The sequence below is a fragment of the Chamaea fasciata genome, unplaced genomic scaffold (genome assembly GCF_029207755.1).
Source record: "Chamaea fasciata isolate MVZ Bird 193981 ecotype frontalis unplaced genomic scaffold, bChaFas1.0.hap1 SCAF_1, whole genome shotgun sequence".
In the NCBI taxonomy this organism is placed as follows: domain Eukaryota; kingdom Metazoa; phylum Chordata; class Aves; order Passeriformes; family Sylviidae; genus Chamaea; species Chamaea fasciata.
Genome location: NW_027094086.1, coordinates 138,177,433 through 138,188,938, shown reverse-complemented (window position 1 = coordinate 138,188,938; position 11,506 = coordinate 138,177,433).

The following is an 11,506-nucleotide window of genomic DNA, read 5'->3' as shown; positions in this document are numbered from 1 at the left end:
CTTCTGCAGTGTCCCAAGGCTGTGAGGGGTCAGAGCCCTGTGCCGTGGTCCCTGCATGTTGGAGGCAGCTGTGAAGGCTGGGTTCGGCTTTCAGGGCTGATCATTGCCCTGCTGCACTCAGAAGGTGACCCAGTAAGATTTCCAGACATTTCTCTAGACCTGTCCCAGTTTGGGTCTGGATACCACCATTTTGATCCACTGAGAAGTGAGATTTCTGCTGTTCTGTTCTGTGCAGAGGCCTGGAGCACTGGAGGACCTTGTCCTTGCTCTGGGCCAATGACAAGAAAAGCAAGCACCTCAAGAGGGGAGGAGGACATGGATTGATTGATTTGATTTCAGTCTGTGCTGCTTGCACACACCGAGGGCTCTTCACAGCTGTCTGAAAAAATCCACTTGTTTAGAAAATACAGAAACAATTAAGCACTTACTGCTGTTTACTTTTGCAATAGGAACAATTGATCTTTCTTCCTTCTGACTCCCACCTCTAACCCTAATTCCTTGCTCTGCACACAGCCAAGCACAGTCCAGACAGGGGAAACAGTAAGAGAGATTAAGATTCTGGACCTCAGTTAGAAACATAAATCAGCTTTGAAATAGTCACATTTTTTGGCCTAACTAAAGGAAGTCATCTGTACAAAACAGGCTATGGCCACTTTCTTTGTTGTAGCTAGAAATATGCCAACTTCCTGGCTGCTGGAAAATACTTCTTTTTGTTGTTTTTTTTTTTTTCATGACTGTGGGATCATGTTGCTGGCAATGCTTGAAGAGAATCTTAGATCAGGGGGAAGAAAGAGGCACTATAAAGGCACTGCTGTGGCAGTGACTGATGGCATGGCCAGGCACAGAACCCACACAAGAAAGGAGCTAAGTGGAGGATATAGCACAGGGTCCTGGTCCGTAAATGCAGCACACGGAAGGAGCAAAAATGCCCCAAAATGCCCCTGTTCCTTTGGGCCATTTATTTTCATGGCTTTATTCTGTATTTGCCTCACTGGGGATGACAGATTTCCCAACACTGTGCTACTGGTGGATTTTCTGGAGTTGATTACTTCCAGCTCATCTCTTGTTATCAGGAAGGTAGGTCCTAGCATATCCTGGGACATGGGCATAAGCTCATTACCACATCAGCAGAACCAGTCCCTGTTCCAAGACCAGCCTGGGGGCCTCAGTGGCCTCCAGCATGGAGTCCCTGTGCCCTGAGGCTGCACAGCTGCTGGCACAGCTAGCCCAGCATCTCACCTCACTTGCCAGAAGAAAGTTACTATACTTCTGAAAATGGGTAAAAAGAGTAAACTATTTTGCTCTGCCTGAACATACATCAAACAGATGCAGCTTTCCCTCTTTGGCTTGTTGCTTCTTAACCCAAATCACGTCACTGATTTAGTTTATGCTACAGCCCTCTAAAAGAGTTTCATTGATTTATCTGAAGTGGACAGTGGGAATGACCATGATTTCTGCTGGAACAAAGAAATTCAGCACCAGGACTCCATCTCATGCATGACAAAGACCAAGAGAGACACCAGAACAGCCTTTGGGATAATTACTTTGTGTGTGAGAGGCAGTAATATATTTTCTTTTTCCAGTGAAATGAAGTGAAGTTAAAAAGTTATGATTTAAATACTTCAGGACTATAGCAATGGGAGGGGAAGTGCATTGGGGTGTAAAACATACAAAATGTCTCATGGCAAAGAATAGCCAAGAAATGTGCAGGAGTAACAGAACTTCAGCTTCACATCTATTCTTAAACATGTAAAACAGCCAAAACTCCACTGGACAGTTTCTACCGACAAATCTGGACAAGCTGAACCATATATTAAAACTATTTTCACTCTGTAACCAGCTACAGAAACTTCAAAGCAAAATGTAGTGTCCTTCACTTTTGTGTCCCACTGTCCTTTTGGTGCTTAGTGTCCCACATGACACTGATGCTAGATGAGACTATTGTTGGACTATTTTATACCAATCACTGTAACTATTGTTACAGTCATTCCTCTAAAAGCTCTCTTCCCTTAAGAGGGAGCATCTCCTGCAAACACAGCTCAGTGGCTTTGAAGAGAGGGCAATGCCATCTTTTTTTCTGAAGCCTGGAATACAACCACCTTCCCGCTGGCCATGTCAACGTGGCTGCTGCAACTGAGACTCAGAACCCAGAGAGGTAGGGACACTGCCTTTGTGCAGCCAGCACTGACATCCCCTGGGGTGGGTTATCTCAGCCAGGACACCAGCGTGCTGACAGCACTGCTCAGGTGCCTCTGCTCACCTTGCAGCAGCACGCGCTGGTCTCCAGGCATCTCTGGTAGCAGAAGCCTGCACAGGCACATGGGCTGCCCACAGCATCCTTCACACACTGCCCAAACACACAAGGACTCTTTGATTTCTCAGCTCTTTGTGGGCTGCTATGTTTTCATTGCATTTCTGAATGGTGATGATTTTCCACTGAGCTCCAGAAAAATGTTGTATGGTTATGGGTGTGTTCATGGTTTGCTTTGTATCATTTAGGGAAGTGAAGGGATTGCACAGGGAGACGATCAGGGAGGGCATAACCAGGGTGATGTGAGTTACTGGAGGCAGTTTGTCTCTGGTGGCATTTAGAGTGTGACACAGATCTGAAGAGAGATTTTTTTCATGGAGTAAACACAGTATGACCTGGTTCCTGGTGCAGTTAGGTAACATATCCACTCTGACCTTCCCTCCCCTCCCCAAAGCAAATGACCAATCTTCACATCTACTTGGAGGAATTCAGATAAATATACTGATATATATGTCTATGGACCCACATAAATATTCTGCTGGTCCAGGCATCTTCCAATGAAATTCTTATTCCTCCTGTAAGGATCTTCAGGGGCAAAAGCCTCCTAGAACCAGGTTGCAAGAAGCAGCACGCACCGCCATGTCTCTACCCTTCCATCTCCAATATCCACCATGGAAAAGGACAGCAGTCGTGCAACTGTCACTGCTCATCAACATCCCAGCACTGGAGAGACACAAAGAGCACCAGAATTTTCTCTAATCGTCTCTATCCATTGAGTGTGGTTGCAGAAAGTCAGATGTGATCAACCTCAGAGCACAAGCGATTTCTGCAGTGCTTCTCCTTTGTCACGTCAGAGGCAAAACAGAGGCTGGGTGCATCCAGTCTGTTCCTCTGGAAGCAGTGCCACAGAACAGCCTGGCTTAGCATGGTGAGGCTCCTCCAGTAGCAGGCAGTTAAATAGTTAATTTGGTTTCTACCCCATCAGTGTCCTCCACAACAGTTTCTGGTGATTCATGTAACAGGTGTTTTCCAAGGTGTGTCTTGGAAATGGGATTATCCCACTGGGTTCTGTAGAAATCACTTGCTGGCCATATGCAGATTAATAGAGAAGGACACCAGGTAATTAATTTTCTGTTACATGCACAAAATGAAAGTTCTTTATCGGATGCATCTCATTTTCTAACCAAGCGTATGGGTAGGATTTCCCTCCCTCCAAGTTCATGCTCTAGAATGTGGAATTGAAATCTTTTCAGAAGAATCCCAAACTGGCAGGGGTATGGGCTTGGAGTTGGAGACCATCAGTTCTGTCTGTTTAGGGGTTCAGTGTGCCCATCATGTACCTTGCTTTAGACATGTGGTTTTTGCCAAATGCAACCGCTCTGAGCCAGCAAACACGATCTCGGTGTGCAGAAACAAGCTGGAGATGAAGCCTGGCTGTCCAGGCTTGCTGTAAACAGGTCTCCCAGAGTGGGAGTGTAAGTTGCTACTTTTTTTTTTTTTTTTTTTTTGTCCTATAGCATGGGTAATGTTTTCTCGGATAGAAGATCTTGTCAGCTAGCAGTGTCCAAAGTCCAACTGTCACACCATGGCAGAAACTACAGAAGGATCCTGTCTCACTGAAAGAACTAAGAAGGAAAAAAGTGTCAGTGTGGGGCAAAAGAGGCAGATTTTAGCATCCAGACCAGACAGGAAGGTGGGGAGCAGGCTGGGGCCAAGGCGGGTTGCTGGGGTGATGTGGGCACATACAGAAAGAAATGAAGCGGGGCTCATCCTTTCCACAAGCCCGCAGATGGACAGGCAAAGGCCAGGCCAATGTTTCTGAAAAGGCTGCAGTGGTGTATTAATGCAGAGAGTGTTCTTCTGCTTGAGGAGGCAAACATAAAAGACAGACAAGCACTTTGGAAAAAACCCTGTCATTTCAGAGTACGCCTGCTCTCTGGAAGCGTGAGGACCTGCACGCTTGACAGCAACCACCAGGAACTCTTCCCCAAGCCGGTCCAAGGCTTGTCAAGAGCACAGTCAACTCAGGCCAGGCTCACAGTGGTTGGGCAGGTGGGCTGCCATGCCATGCTGTGCTATCACATGCATGGGGCAGCTGGGAGAGGCTCCCCAGGGAGCAGCTCCACAGCTTGCACCACCTCAGATGGGCATACAGTGCTGCTCTCGCCTGCCATTAGCACATTTTAACATCATTAATCTTTCAGGAAAATTCTGCAGTATTCTTAAGCACACCCTGGTTAGCAAGTTAAATTTGTATGTTTAAACAGAGTCTTTTCACCTTTACACTGTGAAGATGCAGCAAAAGTACCACATGCTGGGGATTTTATGATGTCAGCACTGGGGATTGGATGAGGTAAATGGAAAATCTTCACCAGAGCTCGCCTCCCCTGCAAAATGAAGCTGAAATTTTCGAGGATACACCACAAGGGTTTAAGCATGCAACTCTTGTGCCCCTCAGAACAGTCAATGTGAGTCCATGGACATGCTGCACTGCCCGTGTTCTCTCAAAGCTACTGAGGGAGGAGGAGGATTTAGAAATAAGGTGCCAGAGGTGAGTGGGAGGAAAAGGGAGGGAAGGTAGATATGGAGGTTATAATTACATGAAAACCTGCTGTTGAGGTAATTTTTTCTGGAGAATACTGTAGAACTGATCAGGGAAAAAACTCAACATGCTGTGAGCACTGCAGAGAATTAAGAGAAAATTGCATCCTTACTGTACGATGCTATAATTACCCTGAGATCAGAGCAAGAGAGACTTTCAGTGGTCATGTTAGGGAACATTTAAACAAATTGGACACATGCAGGCCCATGAGGCTTCATGGGATGTGCCCATGAGTGCTGAGAGGCTAGCCAATGTCATTGTGAGGTCACTCTGTAACCTTGGCAGTCAGGAGAGATACCTGAAGACTGGAAGAAAGAAAATACTCCTCCTCTTTCAGGAGAAACAATAATAAGATCTGGGAAACTTTGGCAAAGAAGACCAAGGGTGTTATGGGCTGCATGAGACAAAGCTTTGTCAGCAGGCCCCCTCTTGTGCCCGGAGTGCTGTGTCCAGTTCGGGGTTCACCAGTACAAGAAGGACATGGACACACTGGGGAGAGTCCAATGAAGGACCATAAAGTTGATTACAGGACTGAAGCCATCTCTTATTGAGGGGGAAGTTGAGAGAGCTGAGACTGTTCAGCCTGGAGGAGACCCAGGGAGGATCTCACCCTTGTGTATGAGTACCTGAAAGGTTTACAGGAGATGGAGTCAAGTTCTTTACAGTGGTGCCCAGTGACAGGACAAGAGGCAATGAGCAGAAGCTGAAATGCAAGAAATTCTATTTAAACATAAGCAAAACATGCTTTGCTGTGAGGGTGTGGTAAAGCACTGCAGCAGGCTGCCCAGTGAGGTAAATGGAAAAAATTGCCTCCATCCTTGGAGGCATTCAACATCAACTGGACACTCACTGACGCTGGGCAATTGGTCCTAGCTGACTTGCTTTGAGCAAGAGTTGAACAAGATGATCCCCAGAGGTTCCCACTGGTCTTATCCAGTCTTATCAGTCTGTGATTCCAATCTTACCTGGCTTCAACTTGTTATGATTTTTATCTCTTCTTTCTGGTCCATGCTTACAGGGCTATGAACAAACCTTCTGGGAAGACTCTTTTTCAAATTCAAAGTTTCCTTACCAAAAAGATTCACTTAACGCAAACCCAGGACATAGAGAAATCCATGGAGGGATGGGAAAATTTTCCGAGTTCACCTGGGATGTCAGCAAAGCCTGTTCTAATCAATGGCCTCATGCTCCACCCTCAGGAGAGAAGTCCAAGCAGGTTGTCTCAGAGCTTGTAAGTAGTACTTCGGTGTCTTTGACGTGTGCTCCTGCAGAAGCAGCTATTTCATGCTAAAAATATGTATTTTTAGCAAAGCAGCTTGCAGCCTCATGCTGAGAGAAAAAAAAACTGAGCCAAGGGAGGGAGGGCTGATGCCGCAAGGTCTGTGGCAGGCAGGGCAGATGCATAATTTCATGGTGAAAGAAATCACCTCCTTATACAAGCTGCCTACTTTATCCCTCCCACCACTATTGGTGGCATTTGTCTTTCTAGAAAGTGAGCCTACTACATAGAAAAAGTAACTTATCTTCTCCTTTTAGGAGATGTTTTTGCTGGCAGAGCCAGAGATCTTCTTTGCTTTTCCAAGTACTTGTGGTGGAATGTTTCTAAACACCCTTGAGTGGAGCCCATCAGCGCAGCCATTTCGTGTCTGGGAGCACATGCCTGGTGGGGAAAAGTGCTCAGCTTTGTCAGCCCCTTGCACCTCTGCTGCTGCAGGGCCATGCACCGTGAGAGCAGGACAACCTGCACCCTGTGGTGCCACATGGAACTCCACAGAGCAGCGACGAGCAGACTCGGCTGTGGTTCAGCTAAGCAGTAAATGGTTTTTGACAAGGAACAGCAGTGTGAAGTTTAGTCTTCTGTGCTGCACTGAAGTCATCCAAAATCATGATCTACAGCACCACCCCACCCACTGAGTTGCTACTCCTGGGAGCAGACCACCCAAAGTCTATCTCTCAGTGCAGTACAGGCTACGCCAAGGTCATGTTCATGTCGTCCCTACACACTATGGGATGGAGAGCTTTCCAACAGACTATTTGCCATCACCAAGGACTGGTTATGTTTAAACTCCACACAGATAGAAGGTTTTTTTCCTATTAATTCTGAGGATAAACTCAAAATCTAGAGGAGAGGGTGTTTTGCTGCCTCTTGACTGTCAGGATCTGCCCTTTTCGTGGTTGGTGAATGTGCAGAGGAGAGAGAACATTTATCCAGAATGTGGACTTAGCACCAGAAAGGTGTAAATGGCACAGTTGTCCAGCACTGACTAAGCTGGCAGGTGAGAGAGAAAGTATGCAGAGAGCAGGAATTACTTATCTCAATGAAGAGCCTCCTCAGCACAAGGGAGAGAGAAAAGTAAGTTTCAGAGATAGGTGTGAGCAGGACAGAAGAGGGGGGATGGCACATGGCCCAGGCCCTGACTTGTACAATTCTAACATGATGAAAAGCGTGAATCAAAAGTCAGAGAAGCACAAGAGGTCACAAGGCAGTACCTGCCCTGGGCTGTGGCTGGGCACCTGAGCTCCAGGGGAAACTGCAGAGGGCTCACAGTGGGATGCTCTGTCCCCAGCTGCAGAGGAGGCCACGGATGCACCTCATAATTTTGTATAACCCTACCTCACTGCTGGGCTCCCAGAAAATGAGTGGTGAGTATGCAGGGATGGTGGGGGCTTGCAGTGGCACTGCCAGCTGAGGCTGGGTGACAAAGGGTGATGGGGGCAGATGACTTGCTGCCGTGGGCACTCACTCGGGCACACATCACACAGGGTACAGATGCAGCAGCTGCTTGCAAGGGCATAGCACCTGTACATGCATGGGGCAGAACAGCTACAGCACAGGGAGAGAGCAAACCCCTAAGGATCCCAGAGATCTCCACTCAGGGGAAAATGGGGCTCCATTTTCCAGCTTGTAATGCACTGGTGTTTCAGATGGATGATGGGCAAAAGGCCTGTGTTTATCCAACGTGAAGCCAACTGCTTACGAATATTAAGTTTCATATTTACAGGCCACAGTCAAACTGTCCCAAGAATCATATACCAAAAACATCTCTCTGAAAGGTAGAGGGGGTTTCTCTTATGGACTTTACCATTCAAGAAGCAACCATTTTCCAAGACAGGAAAAGATTTCCTGTTTCAAATTGGAGTGGATGATGAGAAAATTAACTCACTGGCACCTGTTTTGTAATCCAGATGCCTGTAGCAAGCTGGTTCTTACCCAAAGTCCATAAGCAGTGCCTGCTCTCAGGCTTGGTACAGTACAGAGCCACTCACACAATGACAGCAACCATCTGCTTGCCTTTGCTCTCTGGTTAAAAAATACAAGCAAAATTTCTTCAAGCTGTGTAAATGCCTTAAAAGGGAGAAAACAGAATTAAAAGAGTTTTCATGCTGTCTGTGTAAAAAAAAAGTCTTCTCCCTCCAGTGTTACATCAGGAGAAAACATGCTGTGCACTGTATCTCTGACAGGGTTGAGCAGCATACAAACACTCCCATGGACTTTGCAGACGAGATAGACAAAGGGGGAAATTGGGCCCTTTCCATGTTAACAGATATATTAACTTCCCTCAGCTGGAATTTCCATTTCCAGGAAGAAATACAGCACTTTGCCCAAGGTTTCAGAATTGGAGCAAAACCCAGGAGTATCAGAGCAGTCAGGGTTTCCTCTATCTTTTTGGAAGGTTGGGGGTGATTTTCTCTGCCAACAGAAAGCAGAGGAGTCATCACTCCCATCCCTAGGGACTTTAGATGATCTAGGGAATGCAGCTTCCCAAGAAATCGCCGAGAAGGGGCAGTGGGGGAGGGTGCTGAGATCTCGGTGAGACACACACGTACCCTAAAACTTGCCCGATTAGCTCTGCAGCTTGTCCAAGCATTGAAGCATAATTACTCCCAGACCCAAAATCACGTTGGATGAGGATAGAGCTTTCCACGTTACCCCTTCGTCAGCTCGACGAGCGAGAGCTGCGAGGTCCGTGCTATTGCACAAGGACTCTTTTACTCGGGGGGATTTCCCGAGGAGCGCAGCTCCCGAGCCCAGCGCTGCGAGCAGCTCCCTGCGTCACGGGAGGCTGTGTGGGCATGAGCCGCGCTGCAGCCGCGGTGGGGGCGGTTGCCTTAGGAATAAAGCCCACGTCAGTCTTTTTCTGATTAAACATAACGAGAACATGAGTTATTAGAAACTGGCCTGATATTTACTGCCGGCAGGCTGCAGGAGCTCAAAAAAAAAAAAAAGCACAAGAAAACCAAGTTTGTAGCTTCCTGTGTTGATGACGGAGAAAGTGGAGCAGGGAACGGGGGCTGTGCCCGGGACACTTTTCCGGCCTCTCTTGCAGGGTGGGCAGTGCGGGAGTGGGGACAAGGGCAGGGCAGCTCCCTCTGGGGCAGCCGCAGCTGATAAGGGTGCCAAGCTCAGCTAAAGGTGTGCAAAACTCACCTAAAGCGTGTGCAAACCTCAGCTGGAGGGGCGGTCAAAGCTGCTGCCTTCGAACAGCTTCTGAAGCTGCTCCTGAAGGTGCAGCACGAGTTTCCCTCCAGAGCCATGGGGAAAAGTCTCCAGTGTTTTCTTGTCTTAGCCTGCACAGAGCCACCAGAGAACAGGAATTTTGTTGTTCACAGGTTACACTCGAGGATGAAGTGGTATAACCACAGTCGCTCTCTGGTAGTGCTAGAATTGCCTGGTGTTAGACCACAGCAGAATTTGATATTTTTATTTTTTTTACTGATTATGGGAAAATTCCCCTACTCTACCTCCACCGATTAACTATGAAAAAAAAATCTTTTATGTAGTTGTGTATAAAATGCCTCAGAACTGTGAGGGAGGAATAAGAAAAAATTCAACTGAGAAATCCAGCTTTGAACAACGTCGGGATTTTGAGCATCTTCTCAGCGGCAACTTTCCCGCCAAAGGAGAAAATCAAGGGGGACTCCATTTCTCTTAATTTTTATAGGAATCAGACCAAACCTAGCACTTCTTAAAAGTAGCTTTTTTTTTTTAATCAAAGATTAGTGCATTAAATAAATGCATATAAAAATAGCCTAATATAACAGCAATTATTACATCGTCCAAATCAAAATACAATCTTTATGCCTGGCAGTCAAAATGTGTGTGATAAAGATTTAGCAAAAGATGTTTTTTATCTTATTATGCTACTTCTTATTCTGGTTTTAGAAATATTTCTATGGAAAGACTGGAGCGTAGCACATGATCTATATTCTTTTCTTTTACTTATTTCAGCAACAAACAATAATGGCAGTTAAAGAAGGCTATAATAACTTATGTAATTAAAAATATCGCCATTATTTAAACATTTGAAATAGTCATCCTATGCTTTTATCACAGCAACAACTGAGCTATTTGTCGGATCAGTTGGATCAAGTTTCTAGACAACTTCCCGTTCTTCCAGATATACACTGGCTCATTTACAGGAACAAAGACTGAACTGGAACAGACAACTGGCTCACCAGACCTAGTGGCCATTCATCACAGCGTGATGCTTCAGCAGAGGACATGCTCCGTTTCCTCTTCCCAGCACAAACTAGTCTGTAATTGATTTTTTTAGTGAATTTTTAAAGTTGCTGAAAAGATTTGGGACTCAACACTGGAGCCCTTTGAAAATTCAAGTTCATTTACATACAGATGCTTCTCTGTATCAGAATGTGGTGCTCTGCTCTGTGTTGGCATGCATTTCACATAAGAGTGCAGCAGCAGCAATCAAGATCCTCTCCTTTATGTCATTCTTCATGATCAAGAACAATCAAGATCCTCAGCTAGGCACTATTGCGGAAAGGCATTAAACTACAGGTACTTCCACAAACACTGTCTAGGTCTTCAGCCTTCCTAGAAGAGAAATTTCACCTTTGGGCAGGTACACAGAACTTCCCTGTGAGGTTGTTTTTTGGGTTGATTTTTATTTTAAAATAACACTCACCAACAATAAAAAAAAAATAGATTCAATTGAATTCTTTTGATGAGGCTGAAATAAAATTACCAGCTACCACCCACTTCCCTTCTGAACTGTGCTGCAGCCTCAAATCATTGCTCATATTGTTATTTCAAACTTATTATCACCTCACTGGGTATCCTTCCCATAGGAGACATTTTCATAAGATAACCAACAAAACCTCAGAGAAAGTAAGTGTTATAAATGCTTAGGACTGATAGAGGGAGGAGAACAGTTTCATAAAAGTCCACATTGTGCTAATAAACATCCCAAGACAAAGTATGATCACAGACAGCATTATGGCCAGCTGTCAGGATTTATTTCCTTCTTTCAGGAAGGAAAAAAAAAGGTACATGGTCTGATCTCTGATCTTGGAACACTGCCTCCAACTGCTTCAAAAATCTTTTCAGCCCTCAAGACATGTGACAAAGAGAGAATATTTTTCCTTGAATACGTGTGGTGTGGAACCTAAAAAAAAAGTGTGGCTTTGGCTGTAATGTTTGTCACAACAAATACATACATCAGTATATTTCAGCAATGCTGTAAGCTGTTTCACATTTTTCCCAATGGTATGAGAAGAAGCTGACAGTTAATTTAAAGGAGATGCATCACCCAAACATATCAAACAAAAGCAGTCCCAGGGTCCTCCATTGGAGTACTCATATAGGGAAAGAGAGAAAATCTTTTCTCTTCATCTTCAATAACCAGAGGCTCCTG